The sequence below is a fragment of the Chiroxiphia lanceolata genome, chromosome 14 (assembly GCF_009829145.1).
Source record: "Chiroxiphia lanceolata isolate bChiLan1 chromosome 14, bChiLan1.pri, whole genome shotgun sequence".
Taxonomy (NCBI): domain Eukaryota; kingdom Metazoa; phylum Chordata; class Aves; order Passeriformes; family Pipridae; genus Chiroxiphia; species Chiroxiphia lanceolata.
In genome coordinates, this window is record NC_045650.1 from 17,658,982 (window position 1) to 17,672,474 (window position 13,493).

Below are 13,493 nucleotides of genomic sequence, written 5' to 3' on the forward strand. Positions count from 1 at the left end.
CAGGGTAAAATACCACTGTTAATATTATTTTCTAGAAGTACAATTCCGTTTGGCACTAAAACATCACCCATTTGGATTTTGTGATGCCACTGAACTGCCCCACATCCTTTGCTTCTACTGAAGCTTAAGTTTTTTAGTGAATTTAAAAATCTTCAAAGCAAGAATTCAGCTTACAGCTTCCCAAGGCAAGTCTGCCTTGTAAACATTTTTATTTCAAAATCAAAATCACTTTCTGCTTTCCAAAGCATATAATTTACAAGCAGTTAAGAAAGATGGAGGACACAAACTGATGCCACATGGTCATGGGTGGCAACCTTTCTGTGAGGAGCTGGGATGAGACCCTCACATGGATGATGTTTTCAGCTGAGCAAGGTATTGACAGAACTCAGAAATGGAGAGTGCTTCTCAAAGGGCATTGACGCCTAGGACATTTATTCAGTCTTACCATAATAAATGCTCTATTAAAGAAAAAAAAAGTAGCTGTAATATCAGAACTGTGGTCTTAGTATAAAATCCTATTTGCAACATACACAGTGACCTGTAAATCTGATGACAGTTGTTTAAAGGAAAGTAAATTCTGGGAAAAAGAAACTCTTTCTGATAATTTTCTACCTATTGTAGAATGTGAGCAACATTTAAGACCCCTACAGCCTAAAGCTGGGAAAGAAAAAAAATTCTTCATTGATTCTTCCTTTCTTCACTTACTTAATATGTACATTTCAAAGGGGTTTTTTTAAAGACAGTTTTATTACTTCCCCAGAATATTTAGCTAAAGATTTTGCTCTTGGGAGAAAACATTCATAAGCATCAGCAAGATAATTTTATATATAGTTAAAAACATTACATCTAAAAGCTGCTCCAGCAAAAATATACGCTAAGAAATATCAATTTTAAAGTAATAGACATTAACAAAAATAATAAACCAGCAAAGAAAATTAAACTTCTTTTAAAATCATTGGATTGTTGGATCCTGGAGCAACCTGGCCATGTAAATTAGCACCTAACAGTGTGATGAGCCCTCTACGATCATTGAGCCCAACTGTAAATCTAACACTGTCAAGCCCACCACTAAACCATGTCTCCAGGTGCCCTATTTAAGCACCTCCAGAGATGGTGACTCCACCACTTCCCTGGACAGCCTGTTCGAGTGCTTGGCAATCCTTTCCGGGAAGAGATTTTTGCTAATATTCAATCTAAACTTTGAATTTTCTCCAAAGCTCCTTCACACCAGTGGCTGCCAAGTGCTTAGGCTTTAAGCACTAAGGCCAAGAGCAGGGAGTCTAAATATTTAATGTGGTCTTACACATAATATAACCCAGAAATATTTAATGAGAGTCTCCTGCAGCTACCCTGGAAGTCAGTAATGTGCTGCCCTTCAAAATGGATATATTCCTAAGGACTTCTAGTGATAAAGACCCACTCTGTTCTTAGGTAAGATTTTTTAGTGTTATGCCACTTCCAACATGTATTAGCTTAATTTTAGCTTCCATCCACTGATTTATACAGTTCCACTTTTGCCTATTAGTTTAAAAAGCCTCCTGCAACCATAAATCTCCTGCCGCAGTATTTATACAGTTCCGATAAGTATCCTCTTAACCTTATTTTAACTAGACTGAGACTCTCATTAAAAATGAATGCTTTACAGACACCCAGCCATTTTTGCAGAACTTTCCTGAACCTTTACAAATTCCTATAATCCTGTTTTAAAACGTGCTAACATCAGAGAGGGGCTGAATGTCTGAGCAGTCGTGTCATCAGCAGGGTGTGCGGGAACAACAATCCTCCCCCCCACAGGTACAGCCAAGGGCCACGTTCAGTCACACAAAGCTGAAGCTCACATGTGGCTGGCTTTCAGCCTGACATCCAAGTCCCTTCAACATCATGGAACTCTAAGATTGAATCCTCCCACCCTGCACATGCAAGCAATTTTCTTTGTTCCTAAATGCATGACCATTGATTTGGCTGCATTAGAATGCATAGGAGACTACACCAATTACAATGGGCTTTGAATCAGACTTCAAAAGAAAATATGCTGTGAAAAATGGGGCTTTTCAAGGACCAGAAGACAAGCATGTTAGAGGAGCTTGTTCCAACAGCATTCTGCAGCAGGAAATACTTCTGGATGTCAAAATGACAGCCAAATGGTAGTCTGCACCAAGACTGAACCCATGAAAGAAGCATGGAACAGTGAGCTGACACCTACGTGTTGACAAGGAGTATCTGCACCTGTTAGTACAGGCCCTATGGAGGGCTTTCAGTTCTGGCAGTGTTCATGCAAAAAGTATATCTTATGTATTTTAATCAACAAAATAAGCTAATGAAAAACAAAAAGCCAATACAAAAACCTGCTCTACGGAGAAGGTGCAGAAGAACACAGCTGATCTATGCTGCTGAATGGAAAGATTCCACCCCATTACAAAGCAGCAACACACAGACAGAGTTTTACAGAATTAAAATGGAAAATAATATTCTTTGGTACATGAAACCAGTCCTAAGATGCAGAATTGTGGGCATTTTGCAATAGTTCCAGAGAAGGTTACTATTCCCATCTCATATAAGCAAACAAGCAGAAAATCCACGGCCTGACCACCCCACTCCACACTGCAAAAACTCCTGCTGTTCCTACCTTCTAGGCTGCTCTCCCTCTTCACCTCCTGGTTTTCAATAGCTGAAGAAATTCTCTCGCCTCTCCCGAGATGAGGCTCCTCCCTTTCTCTGAACGTCTTTGCATCTGTTAGAGCAGAGGCACCAAACAAGATGAACCTGAAGCCTTCTCTGCCTTGGTAATTCTTGAATTCCTACACTGTTTGCCAGCAAGCAAGTAAACTTCAGCTTTTTAAATAGCAATAAATTCTTCACTTCTCCATGTCCTCTAAAATACCATGTACATTCACATCTCTCTCAAAGCAGTAATTGTGCAAGCTGGTAATTCTTAATAATTACAATGAAGATGCCTAGACTATTCCTAGCTACCAAAATTGAAGTCCTTATAGAGATGCAAATATATTATTTTTAGAGATGCAGAGCCACATTTTATCTCACAGTTTAATGGTTCTTCCTTGAAGGGTTGCAAATTCTCTTGCTCACTGTGGTTTTGTCCTGCTAATGTGGCACTTACAGAATGTGGTTACCAACATAAGAGTATCTGAAAAGCTTCATGAAGAGAGGAAAGGGGAAACTATTCTTTCAGGTACAGTACTTTTTTCTCCACTAAAGTAAGCTTTTTTTCTCTTACTGATGTTCTTCAATGAAAACAGTAGGGATGGGGCTGAAGGGAGGACGATATTGCCATGAGCAGATTCCAGGGTGCAAGCAGGATGGGAAATATTGATGCTAATCAACCACTCATCATAGCACGTAAAAATTGCCTCATATATTTCCATGCTCAGTGATAGAAGTTAACACTTCACTCCAGGGTACATTTTGTGGTTAATCCATTTTTCCTGGAAACAACATATTTTCTGTTCAACCTCTTTTACTACTGTTACAAATCTGTTCTTTTCAATGCAAACTTTGCAGACAGGCTTTTACACATAACCCAAGCTCATTCTTTTAAAAATGGCAAAATATTCCTCCTTTCCTATGAATGTAATTGCTATGGGCACAACGTCTTTGGGGAACACCAGCCAAAGGAAACTCCTCTCCAGAGGAGCTGTCTTCACCAGCTCTTCCAAAGCCTTCAGACTCACATCAAGTTTTGGTGGTCTCCTGACACCACACTCCCTGCCTGGTAGGACACATGAGGAGCAAACATCCAGACCTGAGGATGTTCTTTAATGACAGCATTGTTCATGCACCTGACAGTCTTATCATTCCAGTTAGGTTGGGGAGTTTCCATGGAAACAAAACATGACACTAAGAAATAAAGCAGAAAACAGATTTGGAAAGAGGGTCCCATGCTGTAGCCCACTGACAGTCTGGAGGGACTCCAGCACTTGTCACAGCAATGAGGGAGGAAAATAGGGATAAAATAATTCCCTATGAAACGGTATCATCCTGTCACGTTTCAGAGCTACTTCATTGGTGATGAGTAGTTTGGGCAAAAGCAGCACAACCTGTACCACTGCATAAGCAGCAGCTCCAGACATGCGATAGGCAACGGAGCAGCACTGCTCAAAGCTCAGCCACGGTCAGTGGGGACTCACAGCCCTTCTGTGCCACAGTCAAACACCTCGGAAACAGATTCAGATGCTGGTAGTTCCAACTTCCCCTGCCCAGTGCAGTGCATGAGCCATGATCTCCCATGCCCTGCTGACAGCCTAATGACAAAACTGGGCTTGCACGTCCCAGGTGAGCGAGCACTGTAACCCTTGGTATGGAACAATCGGCCTTTTCTCACTGGCCACCACTCCAAGGCATAAGTGCAAGAAAACTGGTAATCACCATCAGCCACTGCCATCATCTGCTCTTTCGCCACAGAGCCAGAATTTTCATTTGACCCAAATACTCCACCCAGACAGAGTAAAAGGTTCACTGAAATGCAGCAGTTAAGGACAAAATGTTGAAATCTTAATGTCATCATTACAGCCAAAAGCAAGTGAAGAACCATCATCTTTCTTTTCAAATACACCCACCACCTAAAAACTATTTCCAGAAGGAGCCGCACATCGTTAGGACTAACCTCATTGCAGTCTGGATAGAAAAATGGAAGCTCCAGCCCATTTTTGCTAGAAACTCTCTGTGTGAGGCATAAGGAATGCTGAGCCAGTGCCAGTGAAACTGCATCTCCCCAAACTTTAAGCAATGTCAGGCTGGGACAGAGCTGTACAGCCTCCTCCTGCTCCCCAGCTCACTTAACACAGATATCACACTGGCAGGGTGCAACACTGTGCTGCATTACCAGTCCTAAGCTAGCTGCAAAAAAGCTGTTTTCAAACCAACACAGCCCACGGTTGCCTGGGAATTGTACCTTGACTCCTGAAAGCTGCATAGCCAGGGAGTTCTTCAGCCTCCTGCATCCTGAATAAACACGGGGCACAATCTGACCCTTATCCAGATACCAATACAGAACACAAGAAGTCAGCATGAGACTTTTCTTAGAAGCCTGATAAAGAACAGTAAGTTTATATAGGGAGGGAGAAAAAGGTCTTGAGTTTGGACTCATTCCACCTACAATAAAACTCTCACTTGAATCGTTGTAGGTACTGGTTTTTTGCATTTATCTGACAAGTTACTCTTCTTTGCCCAACAAGTTCTTATTCAAAAATAATATTGTTAAGAGTTTTTTCTCTAATACCTGTGCAAGACACTACATCCTTATTTTTTGAACTCTTTGTAACTTCTTACTCTGTTTGTACAGACACATGAGCATGGCTCAAATGTGACAAATCTAAAGGAGGAAGGTTCTTGCAGAAAAAGACTGGATTGCAATCCAGGAAACTCACAGTCATTTCTCAGCTCTGGTGAGATGCTCATCCTGGATATATCATGCCTCAACGCTTTGCATGCCTCAGCTCTCCAATGGCAAAAGGAGATCAAAGACAGCCAATGTTGCCAGCAAACTTCCACAAAGCATGTCAAGAGTACAGGCCCCCAGGAACAGCCCTCATTGTACTCACCCTCAGCCTTTCTCATCCTCTTTGATTCTGAAACCCTCTCTGGATATGGTATGTAGAACAACAAGGGATGTCACGGGGTGTGTGACACATAAAAAAATAAAAACAATAAGGCAAAGACGTACTTCAAAAGAAAAAAAAATCACATCCCATTAGGTTTATTCATAACTATTAGTTAACATATCCTATAATAACCACTGGATTTTCAGTTCCAGTTTAACACTCACTGCCACTTTTGCTAATGCTCTGTGAACCCTCACATACCCCAGACTAGGCTTCCTCCACACCTCTCCACCTGGACCATCAGTCTCCCATCTTTGGTCCAGCCAGCAGTGACAGTCACATGCTGGGGATGATTTACACTGTTTACATCAGGCAAATCATCCTGAAGGGAGTTCTCTACATCCTCATCTCCCTTTCAGGGAAAGCAACAGTTGTGATGAGGGCAAAGAGGACCATCCCCTGTTTGGGAGCACCACACACAGGGTGCTCCAATCCAAGAACCTGGCATTTCTGTGACGTCAAGAGCCAGCACTGAGCATGTCCCTGAGCATCCTATAGTAGCTCACAACATTGTACACTCAGATTATAGTTGAACAACAAGTACCACATCCCTGTTTAAGAGATGCATGAATTATTGATGATGTTCAGGAGCCCTATTAAACTGTCTAGTGGGCCAGCAAGAACATTCAGTAGTTCAAATGCATCAAAATGAATAATAAAGCTTTCTATTTTGAAGTTTGGCCGTTAGAGAAAAGAACCCTGGCAAATATATAATTTTGTGTAATTTCACTTGGATGCTCACTGTAATAGCCACAGTATTTATGACACCATGAGTCATACCCATACACTCCTCAGATAGCAAAGACACCATTATCCAAACTATTTAAAATCAGAGTCCTTATGCAGGAAAACATTCTACTAAAGGCAAGGCCTGCTTATTTGCCTTAAACTATAGGCTTAGTCTATAAATATGTACTATTTCTGGACGTACATCTGTGTCAGCCATGAAATGCATGCAAAGAAGTGTTAAAAAAGGAGTTGTAAACATTATGGGAAACACCTTCTAGTAATTCTTTAGATCCTGGCTATAAAGTTGAGAATCCAATTAAATTGCCTTCTTATTCTTCAAACCAACCCTTGTCATGCAATAATTAAACCATAAAATAAAGCCTCTCAGAAAAAAATAGACCACTGCACATCCAGAACATGATACCCAGTCTCATTCTGGCAGCACTTGCGTGTTTCACTGAGTGCAATTAGAAGACAGAAAACAAAGTTATCATCTCTATTTTGAAAGAAGACCAGTGTGGGATAAAGCTGTTTTGAGGGACATTTTCAGTAAATTTGGACAAAAGAGATAGTTCTCCAGTCAGTTCTGGCAGACATTCAACTTGAGAAGTTCCTTCACTGAGGGTCAGCACCTTTCTTTCCTTCCTCCTCTTCACATAAGGCGTAGGTGACTGTGGCTCCTGAGGATGTAACCCCTTGCTGATTGCCAACACAGTTTTCACAGCTTCCAGGGACCTTTCTGGGTAAGATACTGCACACAGCTTCTAGGATTTCACACATTTATTCAGTGCTGTTAATAATCACTCGGTGTGAACCTGAGCAGTAAAATATTTATTCTGAAAGACTCAATGTCTTGTTTCAAGGAACCCTTCAACAGTCTGTGACTCAAAGTCCACCTCGACCACTGCAATTACAGTATTCAGAGAGATTTTGTCGCATGATATTCTAAGACATTTAACAGGATGTGGCTGCTACGTAAATGTTATGTAGCTTTTATTTGCTAAATCCACATAAAACTTCTCTTTTTAATATCCTTCCCTACTTGCTTGCAAACACCATCCACATAAAAGTCACTAACTTGAGAAAATGTTTAATCTGGAGCTGTTATATCCAATGTCAAGCCTCAGAGACTCCACGGAAATGAACCATATCACCCAAAAAGCCAACCTTTTGTGTTTGCAGAGCTCTGCCATGACCAGTTACTGCCTCAAACTCCAAGAAACAGATTACTGGATCTGGAAACACTGAGTACTCTCAAAAGCTTTTCTCACAGTCAAAGAATTGTTAATAAACAGGTAATTAAGCGTTGGAAGACACTAAAAGCCTAATGCATTTCCACAATTACATGTGCCCCAACACTGTCATTGCAGTGGATTCTCATATAGCAGTACAGCAACAGTTATTAAAAAAGATGGGAGCAACCCCTCCAGGCAGTACTTTTTCCTTGGATCTTCATCTTTTCCAGAGTCAGCATCTCTATTTGTTGAAAAAAAATAAGAGGAAAACAGAGTCTTTTGTCCAAAAAGAGCTACCTCTTCCTACCACCTCTACAATAAAAATAATAAAAGAAAAAAACCTCATTCATTTCTATCATCTCCTTTCCAATCAAAAATCTCTCGTCCTGACAAAACTGAATGATCTTCAAAGATTATATTAAGATTTTCAGGCTTCACCTCTCAGCTACCTATCTTCAAAGAAATCACTGCCATTACAACACACATCCAAGCCCCTTAGGATGCTTTTCATACTATTAGGAAGTCTAGTGTTCAATTTAAGCGTTTTCTCATTTTTCCTCAATCAGCCAGAAGCAAAAAAGAAGTCCCTGAGCAACATAGAGCAGAAGGGAAAATTCTATCCATCTCAGCATGCAGTTTTCTCACAGAAATCTTGAAACAAAAATCAGAGGTGAATATAGCTCTATAATTATAATTCACAAAGTGTTTCCAGTGAGCTTTTTACTCATCTCTGGGAGATGCAGTTTTCTGCATCAATATAAGATGACATTGTAAACCCACTTGCAAATTCTTTAAGAAGGTTCTGAATTCATCATTGCTTGGGGTCATGATGTGGCTGGTAGTCATCTCCTGGTCGAAATTACCTTCTGCAATCCATGGCCCAGGACACAGCCTACACAGAAAAATGTTGATGCAGCTGTACAGCAACACTATTTAGAGACTAAGCAGACTGGGGCTTGTTGCTTTGCTTGTTTATTACAGATACACTGAGTCTTTCATTTAGATTCTGGAGTTAGTTCTTCCTTCAGCCATAGCTAATAGCCAGATGACAAACAGAGCATTAAAGCTACATGACTACCCAAGCTTGTAAAGTCTTATTAAGAGATCCTTTGGAAAGCACAGCAGAGGTGTGCTGGAAAGCATTACACAAAAATTTAAGTGTTTGTTTGTCTTACAGGCAGGACACTTCACTTCTCCTACCTCAATGCTGTCGGGGGGGGGCGCTCAGGAAAGGGAAATCCAGGAACATGAAACAATTTGGGTGGGAATGTTGATCTACTGGAAGGTAGGGAGGCTCTGCAGAGGCATTTGGACAGGATGGATGCTGGGGGTGTTTAGTCTCGAAAAAAGGAGGCTTGGGGGAGATCTTACCACTCTCTACAATTCCCTGAAAGGAAGTTGCAGCAACATGGGGGTCAGCCTCTTCTCCCAGACAACTCGCAACAGGACAAGAGGAAATGGTCTCAAGCAATGCCAGGGGAGGTTCAGGTTGGACATCAGGAAGAATTTCTCCAGAGAAAGTGTATTAAACATTGGAAGGCACTGCCCAGGGAGGTGGTGGTGTCACCATCCGTAGAGGTGTTCAAGAAACGACTGGATGTGGCACTTAGTGCTATAGTCTAGCTGGCAAGGGGCTGATCAGTCAAAGGTTGGACTCAGTGATCTTGGAGGTCTTTTCCAACCTAAATGACTCTGTGATTCTGTGATCATATGCATTTACTGAAGAGTTTACGTGGCAGGACAATAAAACAATCACTGTAAGTCATCCTCTCCTATTAAGATATGCATTTAAAAACACTGTGGCCTGTGAAACCATGTTTTCTAAGAGGTGAGAATATACAGAAGAGGAATCACATGAGCCCAAGTGCCCTAAAGATCAACAGAACAAACCCCTGTAAGCACATGGTGCTCACTGCTTCATCAGGGAGGGAGACAACTTGCCCTCCTGGTATCTCTTCTCCAAAATTAGCATCATTAGCACGGTATTCACACTTTCGCTTTCTCAGTCCACAGGAGGTTTCACTGAAGTGCTGCAGGCACAATATTTGCCCTGCCACAGCTGAAAGAGCCAGGGGCAAACACACTTTATCCATTCCAAGCAGGGGCTCAGGCCATTTCCCCCACCCAGGGCACAACCTGCAGCTGCACATGGAGCTGCCTGCACGGGGTATGTTCCTCAACAGACAATATAACAACCTGTTACCATAACTGTGCTACAATAAAAAATGCACACCTTTTTTTTAATATGTGTAAAGGTATGCTTAAAGTTTTTAAGACTTGTTTGTTCTAATATCTGCACCGTAACTAGAAAGCATCTGCACTGTGAGATAGCAGCAATTACTCCAATCTAACCTCACTTTGCTTGCACACAGCACAAGGTTATCACTTCAGCAAAGGATTTTACAGCATAATACCCACATAGTGAATAACCTTCAGAGAAATAGAGCGGGGGGAGGCAATAAACACCCCCCAGGGAGAATGGCTATTACCCTTAATGCATTCATAATTTGGTTTAATATAAAATCCAGATATTTCTTTTTGCAAAATTTATTTTTATTCCGCTTTTACAGAGAGCTACATTCTTTTTCTGTGCCCCACATCTGCATCAGCAATCATTAAAGTACTATCTGCTTAACATGCCCTTGCTCATCAGCCTAACTTGAAACATGGTCTGACTTGGCAGCATGATGAGGAGCTCGTCCCTGTGCTTTCCATCATGTTTAGGGGTATTTGCTGTTGGACTGCATTTGCATACATTAGATAATCACAGGTGTCCCTACCGCTAAGATACCCATAAAACATTCCTTTAAGAACAGGATGAATCAACTCAACCTAAAAAGGAGTCTCAGCATTCTTAAATAATCATGGCATCTTCATTTTGAAAAAAACCAACTTTTAAGTATCCACGTCTTGAATATTATAAAGACTTCTAGGAGGAATATTCTATAGCCCCAACAGAGCACATGTTTTATTTAAATTAGCATTATACCTAAGAGCTTTAGCACATATTTTCTTCTCAGGCAGTCCTTATTACTTTGTGACTGTTTCATATCACCCCTAAATAACATTGTCACCAGCTAAATGAATAGAGTGTGCTATACTTACAGATGATTTATACAGAACTAAAACATGTATCAGGAGGCATATTTCTACCCTGAGTCTCTAGACACAGTTCCCTTTGGCATCAAAGGAACTATGTGCCTTTCTGCCCTGAATTTCTAACAAGATAATTTACATATGCACACATTCCTGAGCTCTGGTATGCACAACTTTGCACAAAGGTGGAAACCTCCATCTGGGAAATGCACAGTGTGCCTCACCCCGTTCTGAACATCCTCTAAAGCCACTGCTGGGATCACTTGGCACAGCTCATGATGGGAACTCCTCTGCTTCTGGGAGGAGAGGGGAAAAGCAGACAGCAAGAATAATGTCCAGGCTTATTCAACAATCACATGGCATGTATTGGAGCAGTTAGACTTATGGACCCACCTCTATGAACAGAAGAACCCTTTCCCTTACTGATGAGGTCAAGCAGTGAAGAGCTGGGTACTGAATATCTATCATGTCTATAAAGTGCTTCTATCTTCCCACTGGTCCTTTATATGTTACCCTAAGGAAGTTCCAAGGACTTCTCCAAAAATCTTGCAGATAGTAATGTACAAAGCAACAACCACAGAAGAAAATGCACCATGTGAAGAAAACGGGACCCTGAAATAAAATAATTCTATCAGTAAAGCTGACAATCAGGTGAGGATAAATCAAACTGTGGTGTGTTGGATACTAGGGCAGTGATGGTAGCAGAGGAAGTGTCAGTTGAAGAACTAGTAACTAGAGGTCTAACACCTGCAACATCACTCCTCTGATTTAGCTGCTTAGTGCCCTGGATAATATATTCTACTTGATAACAGAGGTATTTTTAAAATGCAATTTCAAATCTACCAATAAAAAAATTGAAATATATTTTTCTACCTGCTTCACATAGTTCAGATCTTGTCTCAGATTTGAAGGAATCATGGAGAAAACACATAACCTGTAAACAGTGAATGAACCCCAAAGTAACAACAAAGGTGCAGAGAGAAAAGGCCCTCAAACCCTCCACATGCCTCCTCCAACAAACTTGGCTGCCGTGATACATCTCAATCTCGCACTGTAGCAAAGTGCACATCCTGGTAACTCCCACAGCCTCCCACATTCTGTGTGTCAAGCCCTGATTCATCAAACCACTGATGGAGAAGAGCAGCTGTGCAGCTTGGGGCCAGTCTGTGGGGCCAGCCCGTGTTGCTGGTCACCTGGCTACCACGTGCATGCTCCAGGGATGCTCTGCCATGGGACAAGCAGGACAGACACCTGTAACCCCTCAGGAGATGAGAGATACTGGTTTGGGTCTCTCCCTCTTCTATGTGGCCAAGGTTTTCATACATTTTCAACATCTCACTTGTCAGATTGTGTTGCAACTAGTCAGAGCTTGAATGCCAGAGGAATCTGTCAAGCAGCATGATCATTTAAGGGCTCATAAGCAAACACAAGGATTTCTCCTTTCATCTTGCCACATTGCAACCACCTCAAGGAGACTCAAGGGAGACAAACAGAAGCTTCTACTCAATCAGGTGTGAGGAGTCCTGTGGATAAACCTCAGGACTGGTTCAGAAACAAGCATGTGGCTGCTTGTGCTAAGCAAAGCAAGGAAAAGGCAGTGCTTCTGGAAAGAAGCGGTTACACAAGAAAATTTGCTATCTTGTAAAATTATCCTGTCCTCACCCACAAGGTTTTAGGCATTATATCCCCCACTGGGCAGTGCTAAAACACATTCACAACAGTCAGGCGTACGTGACACTGATCACTGCTGCCAGTATATTAAGGGTATATTAAGATTATTATATTCTCACCCTGCTTTTTATATTATTCCCTAAGCATCTGCTATTTGCCACTGCTGGAGACAGGATACCAGGCTGTCAGTAATTGTTAATGTCAAGGAAACAAATGGACTGTTCAAGACAAAACTGTGAAAAAGCAAAGGTGGCAAAAAGAGACAGAGAAAGAAGTAATCAAGGTGGAATCATAGAATCCCAGAGATAAGGACAAGGGGTGCTAAATGAATAAGAAATACCAGGGTGAGCACTGAGGGGATGGGAAATAGAAAGCAACACCCCAGTGATCAGAAGATGAAAGGTTTTACTCCATATTCCTGCTGGAAAGAAAGTACCTCAAGGGTAGAACAATGGAAAAACATGATCAGGCTAAGGAAAAGACACAGATGAGGCGAGGAGACAGGAGGGTTTTGGATGGACTGAAAATAGTAGTCCAGTTGTAAGCAGTCAAGATGGACATGAGACCCAAAGCAACATCACAGAGCAATTGCTGGAGGACTGAACTCCTAAAGAATGAAAAGAAAGTCATTAAATTAGACACCAGCAGAAACCCCAGAGCTGACAAAAAGTGTGGGTAAACAAGAGTGCTCAAAAACCAAATTTGTAATTTGCTTTATCTGCGTCATGGTTGATTTTATGAATACCTCAATAGCAACATAAGCCTGTCCACAAAGTCTCTCCTGAAAAACCAATGGTCACCTGGAAGCTGAAAGCAATAGAAATCATTGTGACTGCAGGGAAGCCTGTATCTGCATGTGATGGGATCCTCAATCAGCCTTTTGAACAATCCTGAAATTATTTTTTCATATATTTAATAAAGTGTGGGGGTGAAGGGAGGCAGCAGCTGTGCCAGCACTGCAGGCTTGTTTTTTGCAAACAGCTCAGTGACACACCACACACTGACTGTAAGAATATCATGACATGGAATTACTACAGAACACTTAAAAAGTCAATGATAATTGACAAGATGTAATTTTAATGAGGAACCATCAGTGAATGGAAGTGCTTTTAACTGGGCCTACAGAGACAAGTTTCACAGCCCA

The 13,493-nt window shown here is 41.5% G+C and overlaps 1 protein-coding gene across 5 annotated transcripts in view; it reads right to left on the reverse strand.

Moving 5' to 3' along the window:
- The window catches only part of HTR2C (5-hydroxytryptamine receptor 2C), a 215,345-nt gene that overhangs the window by 192,100 nt on the left and 9,752 nt on the right, over positions 1-13,493 (reverse strand). The window lies entirely within an intron of this gene.